Genomic DNA, 23,390 nt, shown 5'->3' on the forward strand with positions numbered 1-23,390 from the left:
CTTTGTAGTCTGCTACGGTCTTGTGCAGTGCTATTCCCAAACCAGGAGGTGATGTTGCCGGTCAGGATGCTCTCTATTGTACATGAGTAGAAGTTCCTAAGGATCTTCTGACTGACTTGGAACTTCCTTAGGCGCCTGAGGAAGTAGAGGCGTTGTCGTGCCTTCTTCACAACACTGTCAATGTGTGTGGTCCATGTCAAGTCCTCGGATATGTGGGCTCCGAGGTACTTGAAACTGTTCACTCTCTCAACTGGTGCCCCGTCGATGCTGAGGGGGCTGTAGTCCTTGACCCCCGACCTCCTGAAGTCCACAATCATCTCTTTTGTTTTGCTGACGTTCAGGGAGAGGCAGTTCTCCTGACACCACTGTGACAGGTTCTCTACCTCTTCCAGGTAGGCCCTTTCGTCGTTGGCAGAGATCAGGCCCACCACTACTGTGTCATCAGCAAATTTGATGATGGTGTTGTTGTTCCGCTGTGCTACGCAGTCATGTGTGTACAGGGAGTAGAGGAGGGGGCTCAGAACACAGCCCTGGGGGGCCCCTATGTTGAGCGTGATGGATGAGGAGGTGCAGTTGCCGGCTCTTACCACCTGGGGTCTGTGTAGTGTTGTTTGACGTATGTAAGGGATAATGTATAGCTACGAGGTCATTGTCGCAAAATAATTGACCGACACAGAGTTTAAAATACCGAGCCGCCTCGGCGAGGTGTTTTAAACGTCAGTGAAGGTCAATTATTTTGCGACAATGATCGAGTATAGCTATACATTATCCCGCTTATTACATGGCTAACTTACTAACAATATACCTAATTCATTTTACATCGACTCGCAACAGTAACACTGGTTCTGGCTCCGCTGAGTGCTCGTCACTGGGCTTGATTGCGAACAGCTGCGCACAGCGGTCATTATTGTGGGCTTGATTGCGAACAGCTGCGCACAGCGGTCATTATTGTCCCACAGCGGTCATTATTGTCTGATAACTGACCTCTGACGCGCGCTATTGACCAATCACAAGCAAGCATTTCGGCGAATGTGAAAACGCCATGTAATAATGATTATTATTGGTAGTGTGTTGTGTGCTGTGTCTCCCCCCAGCTGGGGGCAATTAGTAAGTAGGGTTGCTATTTATGTGTGGCTTGCCCTCACCTGGGTGTGGAGACATTCCTTCATGTTACCTGGTCCTGTGCTGTCGTTGTTCCTGTGCTGTATGTATCAAACATTCGTCCTATTATTGTTGCTCTGTCCAAAAGTAAGTGTATATTAGTTTCTCTTTTGTCATCTTTGATTTTGTGTGTTATGTTCGTTTTCTGGTTAGGTTTGGTTTATAGTAAGTGTCAGCACGGCTGTGCCTATTGTTGTACTCAATTCAGAGTAAACACTCTGAATTGTGATCATCGACTCTGCCTCATCTCCCTGCTTATTCCTCCTGCTGCCTTGGGTTCTACCACCACGTATCGTATCGTATCGTAACAGCACTCTTTCCATCATCAGCTGCCATAACACCCCATCCCTATTTGCATAACCCCTCAGTGGAAGCCCCTGGCGCCCGAGGAATCGTATGCAGCTGAACTGCAGTTCTAGCATTTTCCTCGCTGTCATTTGGTTTTTGCAATCGTTTCGGAAAGCAGTGCATTAATTGGCTTACTTTTCAGCGCTGAACATTTTTGACTCGCATCTGAATGAATGTGAGATTTCTCATAGTCCCGTAATTTCTCCATTGTTTCCTCCAATTGGAAAAGCCTGTCTCCTTTACAAAGGCGCTCTCGCTCTTGGACACCAACCTTCACAATCGCTGACCTACAGCAGTGGTGTCGTTATACCTGGGCTTCCGGGCAGGGGCGGACCTAGCACATTTGGCGCCCTATTTTATTTTTTTGTAATTTTTTATTTTATTTTTTTGTAATTTTTATTTTTTTTATGGCTTTTGCCTCTTCATAGTTCTCTGACGTTAGTCTTTCTTTCCTCAACGCTCAATTCTATAAACACTTGACCGATACCCATCAATGCACAGCGCATGTTCTGACTGTGAACACCTAAAGCTGAGGCTCAGACCGACCGACGGTTTTAGATTTTTGGCTCATTTTCCCTTATGTTAGAATTTTTTTTATGTAAAAATAATGGTTGCCTATATAGAGGGGGGCGCCAAAACTGCACTTTTTTTTTTTGGCACCCCCCTCTGGGTGGCGCTCTAGGCGACCGCCTATATCGCCTGTAGGAAGGTCCGCCCCTGCTTCCGGGGCTTTAGCCCCGGATGTTTTTCTCCTAGCCCCGGAGCTTAAAAAAAAATAATAATAAAAATGTACATTATTTTTTTTTAACTTTTTATTTTTTAGGATGTCAGCATCCCCATTGTCTGTGCTGAATGTTTGTTAGTGTTTGGTATTTTTTTTTGGTTTTTAGTACTTTTAAACATCCATTTTTAGTAAGTAGTTTTCATTTGATCCTATAATTTTTTCATTCACCGATTTGTGGACTTTTTTCTTTAGTGTCCTGAAAGGCGCCTTATAAATCAAATGCATTATTATTATTATTATTATTATTATTATTATTATTATTATTATTATTATTATTATTATTATTATTATTATTATTATTATTATTATTATTATTATTATTATTATAATTATTATTATTATCATCATCATCATCATCATCATCATCATCATCATCATCATCATCATCATCATCATCATCATCATCATCATCATCATCATTATTATTATTATTATTATTATTATTATTATTATTATTATTATTATTATTATTATTATTATTATTATTATTATTATTATTATTATTATTATTATTATTATTATTATTATTATTATTGTTATTGTTATTATTATTATCATCCAGGAGGGAAAAGACACTTTGGATAGTAGGGACTGCATCTCTGCCTGTCCTGACCAGGAAACACTTTGCAACTGTGATCTCCTCTGGCAATAGTTGGATATTGTAATGTGTGGCGAGGGGTTGCAGCAATTCCACTGAGAGAAACTGGTCTGAGGCTGGATAACATGCCTGTATGCCTCTCATAAGTTGTTATCCAACTCATGAGAACCTGCTCTCAAGCTCTTGCAGCATTCTGTCGACGACTGGATAGAACAGTCTCTGTCTCAGCTGATCTCCTGAGCTGAGGTTTGAGCTTGTGCCACAAGATAACTCAACTACATACTCGTCCATCCTTCTCTGCTTCCTCCTTTGGCTGGTAGTATGTTCCTCAATCCAAAGGCCATTACATATGGCCTTTGTCCTGTCATACATGTCCACTGCCATCTCTGAGGTGCGATAACCTTTGAGTGTGTCCTGCACTGTGCTTTTAAATAGTACAGATAGGTATTGAAGATGTGCACTTTAACGCAGCAGCACCTGGAGCCATCCCAGTGTCCACTGACAAAGACATCGGATCAAAGGCAGGAAAAACCCAAAAATCGAATCTTTTTTTTATGAGAAGACTGAAACATAATGTATATAATGAAACACACAATACATTTTTTTTCGATTGCTTAAGCGTGATTTTGAAAACCGGGGCCGGTGTTTCAAAACGCACAATTAGCACAACTGTTCATCAGTCTACTGCTGTAGACTGATGAAAATATAATTTATGTATGCAGACTGATACAAAAAAACATTTTCTCTCCATATACCCAAATCAATGATGCAGACTGATGAAAATATACATTTTCTCTCCATATAACCAAATCAGTCAACATTTCAACATGGAGAATCACAACAAAACATGTCCCAGTTTTCATGCTACTATGTGCATAACACTGTAAGCTCAGCAAATATCAGACAAACATAAAATACTGTATCCAGTACAGGTTAAAATTACAGTAAAACAAAAACAATTTAAACAAAATTTAAATAGAGTACAGAAAATACTAGACATTATCTCTTTGCCTAGCTGGATCTGGCAAGAGATTTTTTTGTTGTGATTCTCCATGTTGACATGTTGACTGATTTGGGAAAATGGTAGAAAATGTATATTTTCATCAGTCTGCATCATTGGTTGTCTTGTCTAGTGTTTGGTGAATGTATTGTATATTTTCACGTTCTCTGAGTACAGTACTTCACTCTCCTTCCATTTTGGTTGAAGACAGGTGAACTCACCTGCTGCATTTTTATAGTGCTTAAACCTGATTGGTGTATCTACAATTAAGCAATGGTGTGTTTGTGAATCTGATGGCTGTGTTTAGCCAATTGGCTCATATGTGTTGTAATTTGACATTCTGTGTCTAATGTAATGCAAGTGTGTTTAGTGTTATGCAAATCACTGTGTGTATTGTTTTGCAAAAAGTGTGAGGCTGACATTGTGCTTATAGGGGTGCAAATCTGGGCCTATGTTTTGCTCCTTGAGTGTAAGGTTTTGATAATTGTGTAATACTTTTGATTTGAGTGTTTATGCAATTGAAGAAAACTGTAAAGACTAGAGATTAACTGTTTATTTCTTTTGTACATATATGCTGTGCATATGTTTGTTTGTTTATTTGCTTTATGTGTATGATTCTTAACTGTGTTTTAATTTTGCTATTGGTGTATATGTGTGTATGTATGTACAGTATATGTATATATATATATATGTATATATATGTGTATATATGTATATTTGTAGTACTCCTGTTGGGGCCTCTTGGACCAGATCAATGTTTTATCTGGCTAAATAAAGGTTAAATAAATAAATAAGAAACTGATGATTTGGTCCTGTTAACTTTGAATTTTCTATGGGGACTGCCCAGATCCCTCTCATGGACATGGACCTCACTTTGAGAACCTCTAATGATTCTAGTTCTTCAATATTCATCTCTAATTACTCTAAAATTGCGTATTTCTGAAGCCCCCAATGTTTTCTAACCCTAAAAACGCCCCTGACCTACACACACCGCACACAATGCTGTCACGTTCAGCAATGTACTCTAGCCACTGCCACTCTTTGAACCAGGCCGCCTTACAGGAGCGAGTGAAGCTCTCCCCAGGGTATTTTCGGGCAGGAAATACATAATTATCAAGTGGTCTGAATGACGCATCATGATCTGCATTGATTTTAGTAGCACTAGCCTCACTAGATTGAAGAGGAGGAGAGGAAGGAATCGTAATAGTGGTGGCTAGCTGCTGCTGCTGTTGGTCTACTAGCAGTAGCACTGCTGGCACAGAGCGGGGGGGAACAGACTCAGTTAACTCTTCAATACCTGATGCTGAGGCTGAACCTCAGTCGTTTCTGTCTCTCTCTGACGTTTATCAGATTTAGTGGGACTGTCACTGGGACCGGCGGGACGTTTAGAAAATAAACAATTAGTTGTTTCACCTGTCAATCTGTCTGTGACAGTCTGCCATCACTCGAAAATCTACTCTGCTGAAATCTTGTCGGTTTTACACGTATGATTGTGTACAGTAGTGTAATGAATGAATGAAAACTTTATTTAACAGATTGGAGAATGGCTACAATACAGTACGGCTCAATACACACAATATTAAAATGGTGTGCTTTGAGCAGGATAAACTTATAATATACAGTATTACAGCTACAGTTATACAGTTACAGTATATAATATACAAATATATAAATACCGTCATAAAATAAAATAAATATTTTATAAAAATATATATAAAAAATATATATATATATTTTTTTATTCTGCCGCACCCCCCGCACCCCCCCCCCCTTCCAACGTGCCTGGGGCTGCCCCTCTCATAATATTGGTGTTCAACATTCTTCCTATTTATTGTTCACGTGAATCCATTGATCGTATTGATTAGGCTAAATAAAGTAGAGGACGAGTTGCGTGGAAGACAGTTGGTGTCTGTGTGTGTGTGTGTGTGTGTGTGTAGGTGTCAAGTCAAGTCAAGAGTTTTATTTGTCATGGCATACAAGTATACAATGAAATGCGGGGGGTCTTGCCCGCAACGATTGTGCATAATACAATAATAATATATAATAATATAATAAGAATCCAATAGAATGACATTGTGCAATAATACAAGTAATCAAAGTAGGGCATATCGGGTGTGTGTGTGTGTGTGCATGCGTACATGCGTGTGTGTGTGTGTACTGTATGTGTTTCCTGACATTAACATTATTGGCTGAACAAGACAAATAAGAAAGATAACCGTGCACGTCACATATAGCAGGTGCTAACTTAGCTTGAGAAGCTCTTAATAAATAGTTGGAGCTGTTCAGAGTGCAATCAAGCCAAGCTGTCAATGACCCAACGTTAACTGGTCAGACTTGCTAGCTAATGCTAATTTAACAAATCAGCTAACTGTATGTCGTGTACAGAGCCATGGTCGAATGGAACTCTCTGCCACGTGCAGAGCCATGAGTAAATGGAACTCTCTGCTGTGTACTGTGTGGGTTTGTGTACTGTGTGGGTTTGGGTTGAGTACTGTGTTATATAAATTGCAAATTACTTTGTGTATGCAATCGTCGGGTGTGTTATGCAAAACTAGCCCAATTTTTTTCCAATGCATATGTGGTTTTTAGAACAATTAATCACTGAGGACATGTGCTTACGATCTTCTCCAGAGTCAGAGAAGAAGATACTATACCAATTTCCTCTCTGTGCATTCAGTAGAAAGCTATCCAACTGAAAGCTAGCCTAAATAGCTCTACATTCTGACAGCCATCACTGATATAGTGTTTGGTCATTAACATGGGTCTCCCAGTCCCTCCACTCTGCAGTAAACAGATACAAAAAATCTGGTATTCCATTCCACTTTATCCCATCAGGAGAGAGAACCCTACATATTTTTACTTATTTCAAGTAATCTTGCCAAGCCAGATTTGCCTACTGCACAGGAAGATTATTTTACGTGTCCTCTTAACAGGTGGGGTAACGTTGTCGGGCAGACGTGCCCATGCACGGAATGCACGCATAACACGGCACTTTGTGAGCGTCTAGCGCAGGGGTCGGGAACCTATGGCTCGCGAGCCATATATGGCTCTTCTGGTGACAGCATATGGCTCCCAGAATTTTTTTAGTAAAAAATAATTTTTTTTTTTTTTTTTTTTTTTTTTTAATACTTGTGATATTTCGTAATAATACTGTCATTTAAAAGTAAACAGAAATTAGTTTTGAAGATACAGCTAATAGTATCTGTAGCTGAAGATATAGCGAGCAGAGCTGGCGAGGGAACACAAGTGGACAGAAATAAAAAATCTTCAACCTGAAGACCAGCTGATTCTTAAAACTTGGAACAAGCTTCCTGTGACATACCACACAATGCAGCGTGAGTATTGCCGTATTGACCATGTTTGGCTCTACATATGCATGTGGGCAGTCATTCTCGCATATGAGGAACATTAAGACCAACCTACGCTCACGTTTAACTGATGGAAGCCTCAACGCCTGCATGAAGCTCAACCTCACCACGTATGAACCAGATTACAAGGCCATCAGCAAAACCATGCAGCACCAGAAGTCGCATTAAAAGTAAGACATATTTAATTTATTATATGTTAAAAATACTATATGGCTCTCAATGAAATATATTTAGAAATATTTGGCTTTTATGGCTCTCCCAGTCAAAAAGGTTCCTGACCCCTGGTCTAGCGGCTCGGGCTGCATTTTTCACCAACATATAATATACCGTTCGAAAGATCTATTTGTTGCCGTTCGAATGCCACCTCACTCGACCAATTCCGTGCCTCGGTTCTAGAGTTACATGACGATATGTCAGGCGAGCAACAAGGCACTCTGGTGACAAGTTCTGCACACATAACAAGCCAGTCAATGTCATGCCTCCAAGAGGAGTTAACCATAAAAAAAAAAACGGCCCAAAAAGTCCCTCCCTTTCTAAGTCCAGAACTCACAACGGTCCTCGTAAGTATAGTGATACAGGTACACACACATACACACACACACACGTCCATTCACGCCTGCGGTATTCTCTGGTGTCTTGACAGTGCTTTCCTGTGGCCAATCCCAATGGAATTACCGTGACGGAACAGTGAATGTTTTTTGAGACACAGGGGTCAAACACGTCAATACCTCCAACACACAGGACGGACGCATGAGGTGACAAGAAGATAATCCACACGTATCCGACCCCATCAGATGCTGTCTGCCGACATCCCCCCCCACCCCTAAACCCCCCCCCCACCCCCCAGCCCTCCACCCCCCAAAACAATAGAAAACATCTCTGGAATGATGATAAGGTTGCGTTTTCTTTTGCTCAACTCCCGTGAGATGAAAATAATAATGACTTTCCTGTCAAATAAATCCGCACTCTCTCTCTCTCTCTCTCTCTCTCTCTCTCTCTCTCTCTCTCTCTCTCTCTCCTCTCTCTCTCTCTCTCTCTCTCTCTCTCTCTCTCTCTCTCTCTCTCTCTCTCTCTCTCTCTCGTAATTTTGTATATAATTGAATCCAATACCCTGGAGGTATAAAATTGCCTAAAAAAATGAAAGTCAGGAGAAGCAAACATCATGGAGAAAGTAAAAATTGTCTCACTGTCTAGTTATAAGGGGAGGGTGGGGGGGCTGGGCTAATAGAAGATACACACAGTGTCAGCGCCGATGATGCACACAATTGATTGACACTGGCAAAAAATGAAATAATTGGCTTAAAAATAACACAAGCAATTAAGGCGAGACGCGCAGGCGAGAGTGGATATATACAGTAACACACAAACACACACACACAAACACACACACAGTTGCAAGAGAAGGACTAGAGAAAGTGGCCGTTAGCATTTGCTTGTTGTAGCTTTCATTAAATGGGATGGAAGTGTGTGAGGCTTTTGTTTGAATAGCGGCTTATCGAGATCCCCAATTACTCCTGGCTATTGGCTAGCAACACAAGTGTGAATCTGAAACAAGAACGGCCTTGAAGTTCAACCCTTTTTTCTTCAAATCAAGGTGCGTTTGATGATGCAAGAGTTAAACATATATTTGCCCTTTAATGTGTATGTGTGTGTGTTTGTGTACAGTATGTGTGTATATGTGTGTGTGTGGGGGGGTGGGGGTTGATTGTTAGATTAGATTGAAATTAACTTTAAAGATCCCCTCGACACGTGTTTTTAATATTAATGAATTTAGTTGCCAATTTGCATATTGATAGATCTTTGCATTCTCAATGAAGGTAAGGTGTTTAATAGTGTTTTTTGTTAGACTAGATTTAAATTAACTTTAAATATCCGCTCCACACGTGTTTTTAACAACTTTAAAATGTTGTTTGAATAACAATTAGTTTGGTATGGTCTTGAAAATGCATCAAACAGCATCATCCCTACACCCCCCTCGTGTCTTCCCCCAAGCCTGTTCAATTTCAACCTAAACGGTTCGCCAAAAATATGTTTCACCCAAACGCAACACTTCTTAGCTTACACCATCTTGTTATAACTAAGAGTTTAGCTGAAAAAAACTTGTTTTTGTGCATAAACTCACTAGACATCATACATACATACATCACTAGATGTATCAACATATAATATCAGTTTCACATTCGTATTTCAAGTTAGCGGTTAGCATTTACTGGATGACAGTGTGGTCAGCTGTAGCGACAATAGCGACATTAGAAAGCTATCTCGCTGCAAGTTGGCCTACCTTAGCACAAATGAATGGAAGTGGATACAGCTAGTCTAGCTGTTGGCCAAAAACACTCTCCCAGAGTTTTAAGCTAGGCTTTAAGTAACTTCCATTAATCTGTGCTAAATTAGACTAGCTTGCAGTCGGATAGCTATCTACTGAACGCACTGAGAGGAAAGTGATATCTATCTTCTTGTCTGACTCTGGAGAAGATGGTAAGTGCATTTCCCATATTGTTGGCATGTTCCTACGGGTGTGATTGTACCCCTCTAATAATAATAAATAATACATTTATATATTTAATGTATATACCACACTTTAAAACAATATCTCAGGTGCTTCACAGCTAAAGAGAAAATACAAGGTTAATCTAAAAAGCTCTAGAACCTGGTAACATCTCCAGTGATAGTGAGATCAAGGGTGTGTCCTTTTACATGCTGAATAAGTGGAAGGCCTGACTCTAACTTCACCTCCAAAACATCCAATTAGGGTATCCACACCCAGAGATAAACAAAGGTGTACACTGACAAACACGGCTCTTTATCACCGATCTAAATTCACTTCACTATCAAAAAGAGCATCCATACTTTCTGTACGACTGTTACAGCCACAGCCAGGGCTTTTCTCTCCCCTGTCTGTCAGCAGGTTCCCAGGTCCATACATGGTCCCCTTCCTGTTCCCGTTTCACCATCAACCTACTCACCTGTGCCATACGACACACCTGCCGGCTATCACCCCATCACCGAACCTGGATAAAAGGCCTGCACTCCTGCCACTCCTTGTCCAAGTGTTGTTTACACCTCCCGTGGTAGGACTCTCTTCAAGACCTCAGCATTCATGGAATTATGTTTTGTGTGCTCAGTGACTTTGCTCTATATTAACCCTTGTTCTCTGATGTCCCCCTGGGCCCAGTTGTTCAAAAGTAATCCGATCGGATTTCGGATAACAGATTTGATAAAATCTTGAAAATGGGTTGTTCAAAAGAAAAAAAGGATTCTGAAATCGGATTGGATTACTTAATCAGATCTTGGTTTTGATCCGGATCAAACCTTCAGTATGCGTTGTTCAAAAACTTTTAGTAGGATTGGGATCACTTTCATGAAAAAAATCAGGATTAAACTGATCCCAGTAGAACGGTGGATTCAGGGTGGATTTCAGTCACAAAATGTAATGAAACTTAAAAATGTGTATCCAATATTTGGATTATACAGTATATACATTTATTCATAAGATTTTCACTTAATTTGTTCATCTGCTACAGTGATCAAATATATAAAGTAGACATTATGCTACGTATTCAGCCTTTCAGTACAGCAAATTCAAAAGATTTCGGCCTCATAAAATAATCCCCCAAACAGCGTGAATGAAGATGGCGCCGCTATGCCCGGTCGCCTGTCTGTTCGCTCCGTCGAGATTGTGCTTACTTTTGTTAATATTTATAGTTTTAAGAGTTTTGTCTGTACCAACAGTAGGTGCATTTAATGTGTATGACCGTCAGTCACTTATAGACATCGGATTACGGGAAACTTACCGATTGGATTACTCCCTGAATCAGCTTTCCGAACCGCAGCAATGGCCTTTGGAGATTCTCAGAACAATGGGACCAGATCCCGACCCCAGGAACAAAGGAATCACCAGGCGGCGAGGGAAGAGAGCTGGGATCCGTAACAGGCTGAGATCCAGACGACACCGAACGCCACTACCCAGTATATTGCTAGCCAATGTACAATCAATTGACAATAAACTGGATGACATCCGAGCAAGGATTCAATACCAAAGAGACGTTAGAGACTGTAACGTTCTCTGCTTCACCGAGACGTGGTTGACGCCGGACGTCCCAGACCACGCCATACAACCGGCCGACCACTTCTTCATCCACCGCAAGGACAGATCAGCATTGTCCGGCAAACAACGTGGAGGAGGTATTGCCTTCATGTTTAACAACAATTGGAGCGATCCAGCTAACGTGAAGGAATTATCGAACCACTGCTGCTCAGACCTGGAATATATAACCATCAAGTGTCGTCCTTTCTTCCTCCTGAGGGAGTTAACGGCGATCATCCTTGTAGGAGTGTATATTCCACCGCAAGCCAACAATAGTGCCGCGCTCTCCAGGCTCCACGACGAGGTAAACAAACTCCAGGCAGCGAACGTTAACGCCGCCATCATAGTGGTAGGTGATTTCAATAGCGCCAATCTGAGAAAGGTATTACCTGACTTCTATCAGCATGTGACTTGTAACACCAGAGGCGGTAACATCCTAGATCACTGTTACACGCAATTCAAGGGTGGATACAAGGCTCATTCTGCTAGTGGCTTTGGTAAGTCAGATCACGCGTCCATTTTCCTTTCACCAAAGTACAAACAGAGAATCAAAAGCACTCCCGTAGTCTCGCGAGAGGTGCAGAAATGGGATTTGACGTCAGAGGAGACACTCCAGGCTGCGTTTGACTGCACAGACTGGAGCGTGTTCCGCGACACAGATAACATTCATGTCTACACGGAGACAGTGCTGGACTATGTTCGTACTTTGGTGGAAGAAACAATCCCCACTACCATAACGAGAGTTTACCCAAATCAAAAACCCTGGGTAGCCAAATCCGTCCGTGAAGCTCTGAGAGCGCGCACCAAAGCATACAACGACGGCCTAGTGGCAGGCAACATGAATGACCACAAGGTGGCGCGATACAACGTAAGGAGGACAGTGACAGAGGCCAAACGGCGCTACAAGGATAAAATTGAACTCCAGTTTGAACAGGCTGACTCTAGAGCTATGTGGCAGGGGCTCAAAACGATGACAGACTACAAAGGCGCCTCCCACAAACTGAACAGTGACATCTCCTTAGCAAATGACCTTAATACCTTCTATGCGAGGTTTGATGCTGGTAATAACAACACCAGCCCACAAGCCACGGCAATGGGGGGGGGGGGGGGGGGGGGGGGGGGTCTGCTGCTGATGGAGACTCAGTGTTCAGGGTAACAGAGCATGAGGTGAGGCGGACCTTTAAAAAAGTGAATATCAGGAAGGCAGCAGGTCCGGACGGCATCCCCGGCCGCGTCCTAAAAGTCTGTGCCGACCAACTGGCCCCGGTATTCACTGACATATTTAACCTGTCCTTAGAACAGGCTGTCATCCCCACCTGCCTGAAGAAGTCCACTATTATCCCTGTACCCAAAAAATCCAAGCCTGCTTGCCTCAACGACTACCGCCCTGTAGCTCTCACCTCCATAGCCATGAAGTGCTTTGAGAAGCTAGTAAAGGGCTACATCTGCTCCTCCCTCCCCATCAACATGGATCCCCTGCAATTTGCATACCGCCCCAACAGGTCCACGAAGGACGCCATAGCCCATGTGCTGCACACAGCAGCATCACACCTGGACAAGAGGCAGGGGAACTATGTGAGAATGCTATTCATCGACTACAGCTCGGCATTCAATACCATAGTCCCCTCCATACTCATAGCCAAGCTCAGGGACCTGGGCTTGAACTATGACCTCTGCCAGTGGGTCTTGGACTTCCTGACTGGCAGACCCCAGGTGGTGAGAGCAGGCAACTGCACCTCCTCATCCATCACCCTCAACATAGGGGCCCCCCAGGGCTGTGTTCTGAGTCCCCTCCTCTACTCCCTGTACACACACGACTGTGTGGCTCAGCGGAGTAGCAATACAATCATCAAATTTGCTGACGACACAGTGGTGGTGGGCCTGATCTCTGCCAACGACGAGAGGGCCTACCTGGAAGAGGTCAAGGTCCTGGCGGGATGGTGCCAGGAAAACAGCCTCTCCCTGAACGTCAGCAAAACAAAGGAGATGATTGTGGACTTCAGGAGGTTGGGGGTCAAGGACTACAGCCCCCTCAGCATCGACGGGGCACCGGTTGAGAGAGTCAACAGCTTTAAGTACCTCGGAGCCTACATATCCGAGGACTTGACATGGACCACACACATTGACAGTGTTGTGAAGAAGGCACGACAACGCCTCTACTTCCTCAGGCGCCTAAGGAAGTTCCAAGTCAGTCAGAAGATCCTTAAGAACTTCTACTCATGTACAATAGAGTGCATCTTGACTGGCAACATCACCTCCTGGTTTGGGAATAGCACTGCACAAGACCGAAGCAGACTACAAAGAGTGACACGTTCAGCCGAAAGCACAATTGGAGGGGGGCTCCCCACCCTCCAGAACATTTACAACAAGCGTTGCAAGGGCAAGGCTAAGAGAATCATTAAAGACTCCAGTCACCCGAACAACTGCCTCTTTGAACTGCTGCGGTCAGGCAAGCGATACCGGAGTCTCAAGGCGAGCACAGAAAGACTCAGAAGAAGCTTCTATCCCCAGGCCATCAGGCTGCTAAACGAACAATGAACACTACACAACAACAACCACCAAACGCACATAGCACACACATCCACACGCACACACTCACTTTAAACAAACACACTGTAGCACCCACTCCACACACTTTATAGCACACACCCACTTTAAACAAACACACTGTAGCACCCACTCCCCACACTTTATATTTATTGATGAAGGATTGCACTACAACTCGTACACCTTACTGTAAATTGTACCTAAATTGTACCTCATCCCATTTCTGCTTTGCACTATATAGTACTGTACATTAGTACACTGCATAGTATTGTATATTATATGGTAACTCAGTTACGTCTATTCTGCATCGAACATTGTACATATGTCTATACTGAACACTGTGACCTCATCACAAAAATAAACTGGATTACGTGATCCTGGATAGCAAAACAGGATTTCCAAATCCGGATCAGTTTTAGCCGGATTAAACATTTGAAGACCTCACCTCTCCGGCCTACACCTCAACCACGGACCCTCACCAGCCTGCACCGTGGTGTAGTGGTTAACACTGTAGCCTCACAGCAAGAAGGTCCAGGGTTCGATTCCCGCTTGGGGGCCAGGTTTCCATGATGCCAGTTACCCAGGTGGGGTATCTCCCAGGCCTTTCTGTGTGGAGTTTGCATGTTCTCCCCGTGCTCGCAAGGGTTTCCCCCCCGATAAGATAAACCCAATGGAAAAACATGCACAACAATAGATCGCTAACGCTGTGGCGTCCTTGACGAAGACGGACAGGAGCACTTGGATTGGTCCCCTGGCGCAGCTCACGTTGACGCCTGTCTGCTCCCGGCTGCCCTTGGGGGAGAAGGACGACGGGATGGGTTAATCGCATATACGAATTGCATGCATGCATTGCATGTGTGCCGATTGATGACCTCTGAGCAGGTCCTAAATTATTATTATTATACCCTCATGGACCTCACTACACACACCATCGGCCTGTCACTCCTCCACTCCTTGTTCCCTGTCTCTAAGCTCCTCTCACGACCCTCCCCCATACTTCAATTAAACATTCTAAACCGCTCTATTCTCCTGTGCCTGTGTTCTGCTCCTGGGTTCTATAAAAACACCTCACCCTAACACCGACATAGCAATCATAACAAGTCTTGTGATGGTTTTGGCTTTATTTTGCCTTTCTGTGAGGGACAGCTGTCTATTTCGTCTTTCTGTGAGGGACAGCTGTCAATCACTGGCATCTGTGGTTAATTGCCTCATGGTAGGGCACAGGCACGTTGGAACTTTAAACCGGCAGGGGGTGCTGCCTTTCTGAGATATTTTTTTTCCAGAACGCCGTGAGAGGAACGTTCGTTGTTTAGAATGGCTTTGAAATAAGTTATTTCTAATGACCCTTTAACTGAAAATGACGTGAGGCAAACGAGAACATAATAATTTTTTTATTTTGACTTTTCAAGTCTGAAGAAATAAAAACAAACAAACCTCACTTGAACTTCTGAATAACTCACTTGGCTTGGCTCCATCTCCAAGTCTGTATGACAAATTTCTATATGGGTTAACTTCAATGTTAGATTGAATGCATCTCCTACAACGACTCTGTCGCGGCAAAATTAAGACGTTACACAGCTGATACCAATTGTATTATAAATGCACGGCTAAATAAATAGTTTTTTTTTTCAGTCCGCGACCCGATGGTTGGGGTCCTCTGCTCCGTTATGCACAAGTTTATAGACTTTCGGAGTGCGTATATTATTCAATGAGACTGCCAGCCAGCTCTTGCTCGACGGAGAAATACAATTTCAATTGTGACGAGAGAAGATCATCTCCCGATTCAGATACAATTGAACACAAACGGTTCCAAAGATATTAATGTTTTGCGGCAAATTTTCACCCTGCAATGGATTTTGGTGCGTCTATAAACTATGAATAAAAAATGGGGGACCCTGCCCTCTGAGCAATTTTACGTTGAATAGACGTTTAAAAGACGTCTAAATGGCCCATAGACGTCTAGGCTAAAGTCGGTCTAGAATGGGGTGAAAAGTGAAAGTTTGGTAGACGTCTATTCCAGACGTGTTTTCAACGTCTAAGCTTAGACGTCTTTTGAACGTCTATGTTTAGACGTTGTTTCAACGTCATGACATAGACGTCTAAAATCAGTCTAGAATGGGGTGAAATGTGAAAGTTTGGTAGACGTCTATTCCAGACGTGTTTTTAACGTCTAAGCTTAGACGTTTTTTGAACGTCTATGTTTAGACGTTGTTTCAACGTCATAACATAGACGTCTAAAATCAGTCTAGAATGGGGTGAAAAGTGAAAGTTTGGTAGACGTCTATTCCAGACGTGTTTTTAACGTCTAAGCTTAGACGTGTTTTGAACGTCTATGTTTAGACGTTGTTTCAACGTCATGACATAGACGTCTAAAATCAGTCTAGAATGGGGTGAAAAGTGAAAGTTTGGTAGACGTCTATTCCAGACGTGTTTTTAACGTCTAAGCTTAGACGTGTTTTGAACGTCTATGTTTAGACGTTGTTTCAACGTCATGACATAGACGTCTAAAATCAGTCTAGAATGGGGTGAAAAGTGAAAGTTTGGTAGACGTCTATTCCAGACGTGTTTTTAACGTCTAAGCTTAGACGTTTTTTGAACGTCTATGTTTAGACGTTGTTTCAACGTCATGACATAGACGTCTAAAATCAGTCTAGAATGGGGTGAAAAGTGAAAGTTTGGTAGACGTCTATTCCAGACGTGTTTTTAACGTCTAAGCTTAGACGTGTTTTGAACGTCTAAGCCTAGACGTTGTTTCAACGTCATGACATAGACGTCTACCAAACTTTACATTAAAGCACGAGCGTTGAAAATGCATTGTTTAAACATTAACACATCAATAACATGGAATAGTCAAAAGTTAGCCGTTTTTATAATTTCTTTTTATTTTAAAATACTAAAGGCTGGCCCAACACACACATACATAGCAACTGAACATTTTGAAGATTAAAGATAGAGCTGATAGCGGATCTATTTGAGCTAAGGGGCGGCGCAGAGAGGGTTGCATCCTCCCAGTCTTCGGCACTTCGAGACAGCCGGAGAGGCGCAGAGGGGGTCGCATCCTCCCGGTCTTCAGCACGGGACGTCCAACACTCCTGGACAGCCACTGACAGGGAGACAGGGAGACGGGACAGGCGTTAATACAACTCACGTGATTGTGATGGGCGGACATAGCAATAGATACAAGTGGTAAGCATTAGTAGGTTACAGCAGTAGGGATGACCCCCGGAAATATTGTGTCTATTACTAGGCTTGCTTAAATTGTGAAGAAATGAGAATATGAATTAAGATTTCTCTTTGCATCTTTGACAGTGAATAACACCATGCTAATAATGACCAAACATTAAAAACTGCCACTGATCTCGTTCAGTACCTTCTTGAGATCATGTGTACAAAAAAGTCTAAGGAAATTAATAAAGGGAATATGATTAAACCGAAGGTTCTGTAGATACAGTACTGAATTCTCCCATCCGGACCAATGCCATTAGAAATATTATAGAATAGGAGGCGTATAAATTACCTTATTATAGCCAATTCGCACATTTATATATATATATTTACATATATTAGCTACATAAATATACTGTAACAGGTTAAGCCTTTGAACATTAAGGCAACTTAAAGGAACACTCCCAACATTTTGGGAAATTAGCTTATTAAACATCTTCCCTGGAGTTAGACATGCATGCATTGCATTAGGCTTAGGGAACACCTGGACCGTTAGCCTAGCTTAGCTTCATCCGTGGAAGTAGGTGCTACATTAAGCCTAGTTCTCAACAGTCATGAAATACAATACCTCTCCCATCTCTCCTCTGCTTTCTGCCTCTAGACATTTTTTTAATTCCGTTATCCGTTCCAACATACACGGTAGAGGGCAGTCTCCTTAAAGGCCCTCTTGTCTCGTAGACCACCCCCTTTTAAATTAAAACGGGACATGACTGCATTTGTCATGAGTCTCTAAGAGAAAGTCATGACATTAATAATTCAAGCAATTCAACAAGTGACTAGTCAAAACAAATACAAATTGAAGGGAAAAGCTGTACTAGGACTACAAGTGTATCACCAGTTTCATAAAACCCCTTCCTCCCATTGTTTTTTGTTGCATGATGATGATCATGAACACATTTATTATGCATTGTATTTTTTGTTTAAATGTCAACATCATCTGTCCATCCTCAGTACATTTACTATCAATATAATATACGCGTCTGACTTCATCTGGTCTTTCCAAACATAAACACAGAAAGTGAGAACGCATGCCTGCCTGCCTCAACCTGCATCTTTGTACATGCATATAAATACCTGTCCATCATCTCGTTAGTGCAGTCGCGGACACTCTTTCCCCCGATCCCCGTCAATGTGGATATCTGAATAAGAAAAAAACAAATTACATGTATATTAATGTAACATCATGTACAATACAATTTAAATCCTTTGAACATATGAGTCAGTAATCTCTAACCTAGGAAAAGATTTAAAAGTCACAATTTTTGTCCTGATGTCCACCCTTTCAAGGTCCTCCTCAAGCAGGTTCAACGCCTCCTCTGTCTGGCAGGGGTGTATGTCGACCCTCCCATCCGGATGAATTTCTTTGTGGAGTTTTTTGATATCATCCTTGATTTCCAGGAGGGTCTCCATCACTTTTCTCTGGAACCCTGATATAAATGACAATTATTAGTTAAATGTAGTGAAAACATTCCGTACTTCAAATAACCGCAAATATTGTGCAAAACAACTCAAACCGTTTGTGACTGAGGAGTTTTAATGTATTCTGATTCTGTATTCTGTGCCTCTGCCAAGAATCTTCGCAAACTGCATGCTACCATGTCCTCCCTCCTCACTCCCCCCCCACCTCCTCCTCCCTCATCTTTTTCTGCCGAAGACTTTGCGATCTTCTTTGAGGAAAAAGTGGAGAACATCCGCAGCTCCTTCTCCCAACCCCCACCCATTCCAAACGCTGAATCGAGAACCTCATCCTTCACTCTGTCATCTTTCTCTCCCATTACAGAAGCCGAGACCCTGACACTGGTAACGTCGAACCGTCCGACTACATGCCAGCTGGACCAGCTACCCTCCCCACTCCTCCAGACCATAGCACCGGACATCCTCCCATTCCTAACTGCAACCATCAACTCCTCACTCAACTCGGGGGTGGTCCCCACCTCCCTAAAACAAGCCAGAGTCACGCCCCTCATAAAAAAAAAAACCCTGAACCCCACCGTCATAGCCAACTATCGCCCTGTCTCTCTTCTCTCCTTCCTTTCTAAAACACTTGAACGTGCTGTATCCAACCAACTTACTGCTTATCTCTTACAGAATGACCTCCTAGACCCCAATCAGTCTGGCTTCCGGACTGGCCACTCCACAGAAACGGCCCTCATTGCGGTCACAGAGGCACTTCACTTAGCAAAAGCGAAAGGCCTCTCCTCTGTCCTGATTCTCCTAGATCTATCTGCAGCCTTCGACACAGTCAACCATCAGATCCTCCTCGCGGCCCTCGCAGGAATGGGAGTGGCTGGATCTGCGCTGACATGGCTGACATCATACCTCAATGACCGCTCCTACCAAGTGTCATGGAGAGGGACTCTGTCGGCCACCCGCCCCCTCCGGACGGGTGTCCCCCAGGGCTCGGTCCTAGGACCCCTTCTCTTCTCCCTCTACACTAAATCACTGGGTAACATTATCACGTCTCATGGCTTCTCATATCATTGTTATGCCGATGATACTCAACTCTTCCTCTCCTTCCCTCCCTCAGATATCCACGTCTCTGAGCGGATCTCGGCCTGTCTGTCCGACATCTCCGCCTGGATGACGACCAACCACCTCAAACTGAACCTAAGCAAAACAGAATTGCTCCACCTGCCGGCCAAATCCTCCCCCCTGACCGACCTCTCCATCACAGTCGAGAATGCAGCTGTGACCGCGTCGCCGACCGCCAAGAACCTTGGTGTTGTCCTCGACGACCAGTTGAACTTCTCTGCTCACATCGCAGCGACAACCAGAACCTGCAGATTCCTCCTGAGCAACGTCAGAAGGATACGCCCCTTCCTGACAAAAGAAGCCACCCAACTCCTCGTCCAATCAACAGTCATCTCCCGCCTCGACTACTGCAACGCACTGCTAGCTGGCCTCCCGGCCACTGCCACCAAGCCTCTTCAACTCATTCAAAATGCAGCGGCCCGCCTGATCTCAAACCTACCGAAGTCAGCCCATGTCACCCCACTTCTTAGGGACCTGCACTGGCTCCCCATTGCTGCACGTATCCGCTTCAAGGCCCTCGACCTAGCATACCGTGCGGCAAAGGGAACCGCTCCCGCCTACCTCCGGTCAATGGTCTCTAACTACACACCCTCAAGACCCCTACGCTCTGCGTCTTCTGGCCGCCTCAGATCTACTCCTATCCAAGCTCCCGGAGGGTCATCAAAGAGAAGCCGCCTATTCTCAGTCCTTGCCCCACAATGGTGGAATGAACTACCCATCCCAGTTAGGACAGCCGAATCCCGTCCAATCTTTCGCCGTCGACTAAAGACTCACTTCTTCAACCATTATCTGAAATGATAAAAAAAAAAAAAAAAAAAAAAAAAAAAAAAATCTAACCCCGACTAACCTTAATGTCATGCACTTGTCCTAATAAACTAACCTACACTGTAACACGCAACACTTTGATGAACATTGTTACTCAGCTGATAGAGTTATACCCTTCTTGCTGTCTTGTCGCACAGAACTTGTAAGTCGCTTTGGATAAAAGCGTCAGCTAAATGACTAAATGTAAATGTAAATGTATGTATTCTCCCATACTTCACAGAGGAATAAACTCAAATTACATGCTAAGATTTTATCACTGTTAGTTGTTGAAACAACGGTCACCAGTGTCTAGGCATTTTTACCCAACTGTAAGAATGTTTACACCAGCAATAACTTATAATATGGTAAATTCTATTTATAATCTTAGTCTTTTCAGGCAGAGGAAATTTGTCTCTCCTGGGAGTGGGCCTTGTCTGGGGTACATCTGAAACAAGTACAGAATATTTCTGTGACATGCTACAGAAGCTTCAATACACGGGTGCGTTTATGGGGGACCTGAAAGTCTTTCTCTGGTCTGCATGCCCTTAACAATTGTATGTATTGAGCTGTACTGTACCCATTCTGCAATGTTAATAAAGTTTTAAAAATCAATAAATAGCATTTTTAGGAAACTATTGTATATTTGTACGTCTCTAAATGTTTTGATGAATTGAAAATAGAAGACCCTTATGTAAAAAAGCCGAAAGTCTTTTTCTAGTCTTCATCCTCCAGTCCACTGTTGTTGTATTGAGCTGTACTGTATTGTACCCATTCTGCAATCGTTAATAACGCTTTCATTCATTCAATCATTCAGCCGGCAACAGAATAATTTTGATTGACAGTCGAGTCTGCCAATTACGTCACATCGCTTGCACCAGCCCTGCTGTTCTTAGCACCAATCGGCAAGCGCTATGCGTTTTTCACTTTCCTGAAAGTCCTCCATTGATTTTGATGAGCTCAGCTCAACGACAATTTTCATAGCACCACAACATTGTGTCGCACTGTACAGCCTTGGTTGTAGGCTAAAGTTTTACAATTTTTTTTATCCAATTTGTATTGATTAATTTAGGAGTGAAATGTGAATGAAGGTTGAAATCACTACTCACAACGTTGCTCCCAGATATTATTTTTCACTCGCAACGGCCAAATTAATAGGCAATTTGCAATCATCTCGTCGCAGTGTACAGCCCTGCAAACATTAGAGCTGCTACGTCAGCCATCAAATGTTACAGCTAACACTAGTTGCGTTAATCAACGCAACTAATACCAACAGCAGTGGAAACAAGAGATGGTGGGATGATGTCACAATTTACCAGCTCTGGTGTAGAACCAGTTGTCATCATTAGGGGCCAGCTCCTTGTGTTTAGCCAGCTTGACCAGGTCCACCCAGTCTGGCACCTTCAGCTTTCCTGACCTGGTGACAGAAGAAATGTATCATAACAGGAGGCCCTGTGGAATATGTTTTTTTATATTCTTTTAATAGTGTGACTGTCACACCCCTTGGAGGAAATTAATTAAGTCAACTCACTTTTTCAGGAAGGCCGCCAGGGCACGAACAAACTCCTGTAGGTTCACATCTTTCACTGACGCCCGGCATCTGGACACATGCAACAGAACGTTACATTTTAAATAAGGATTAACATAAGTATTTGACCTCTAGACTAACGTACAAGTGTCTTCTCAATACAAGTATATTCGATTTAGTTACACAGGATATTGGCAGCAGGTCACAGCATAATTTAAGCTGCAGTTGCCATATCTGACATTGAAAATGGGGGACCCTGATGTAAACAAGACGCAAGTCCTTCTCTGGTCTGCATCCCCTTAACAATTGTGTGTATTGAGCTGTACTGTATTGTACCCATTCTGCAATCTGTTAATAAAGTTTTCAATCAATCAATGACATGGTGTGAGCGACACATATTCCCCATTCATGAATGAATGAATGAAAACTTTATTTAACAGATTGCAGAATGGGTACAATACAGTACGGCTCAATACACACAATTGTTAAGGGGATGCAGACCTGAAAAAGACGTTTGTCTTGTTTCCATCAGGGTCCCCCATTTTCAATTCATATAGACATTTATGACATACACAACATACATGACATTTATGGCATAGGGACATATAGGTATTTAGTACTGATACATTTGTGACATAAACGGTATTCAAATATACAGTACTGTTACCCCTAGATCCTGACAAGAGTATATACATATGATGGGGAGGGGACTGTACATTAGGAGGGGGTGGGTGGGTGGGAGAGAAATATCCATACGGCGGGGAGGGAATATATACATGCGGTGGGGAGGAGACTGTCTATAAAGCCAGGGACTAACGTTGTTAGCTAAACATGGGCTAAATAAGATAACTGTGGGGGTACACTTGCAAGATCTCCCATTAGGTTGCGTAGCCATTAATATTGTGATTGTGCTGACCTCACTATATGTTCCAATTATATAAAATTGACAGCCAGATAAATACCTCTTGACACCACGACTCTGAAGACACTTGAATCCTTGTCCACAGGTTTATTGATGTTGCAAGGAAGGGTAAAACTGAAACATACAAACATTTACATAATCAATAATATGTTTGCTTTATGAAACATACAAACTGTACATAATCAATATTATGCTTGCTTTAAACAATTTCCCCATATCTTCAATATGAACTAAATCCCATATTTTACTATGTCTTACAAGTTACATGTTATTTATCAAATACGTATTCTAACCTAAATGTAACATATTGCATCCTTTTTAATATGTACAGTAGCCTATCAATTGTACATGCATTTATATCTAGTATTTATTCTGGAATGGACTAATGAAGGTGTGGGACTAATTTTGTTTGTTTACACATATAAAAACAATTACATATATAATACAATATAATCCACAAGGGATGTGTAGGAGAATTGCCTAAAAACC

At 42.6% G+C, this 23,390-nt stretch overlaps 1 long non-coding RNA gene across 1 annotated transcript; it reads right to left on the minus strand.

The window, feature by feature from the left end:
* Positions 1–18,388: 18,388 nt before the first annotated feature.
* Positions 18,389–23,016, minus strand: LOC311227529. The gene is made up of 4 exons (XR_014619605.1): positions 22,942–23,016; positions 21,983–22,051; positions 21,768–21,868; positions 18,389–18,545 (listed from the first exon to the last, which is right to left on the minus strand). It is a non-coding gene; the product is annotated as an uncharacterized lncRNA (long non-coding RNA).
* Positions 23,017–23,390: the final 374 nt, after the last annotated feature.

This window comes from Notolepis coatsorum (genome assembly GCF_963971535.1).
Source record: "Notolepis coatsorum genome assembly, chromosome: 4".
Classification (NCBI taxonomy): domain Eukaryota; kingdom Metazoa; phylum Chordata; class Actinopteri; order Aulopiformes; family Paralepididae; genus Notolepis; species Notolepis coatsorum.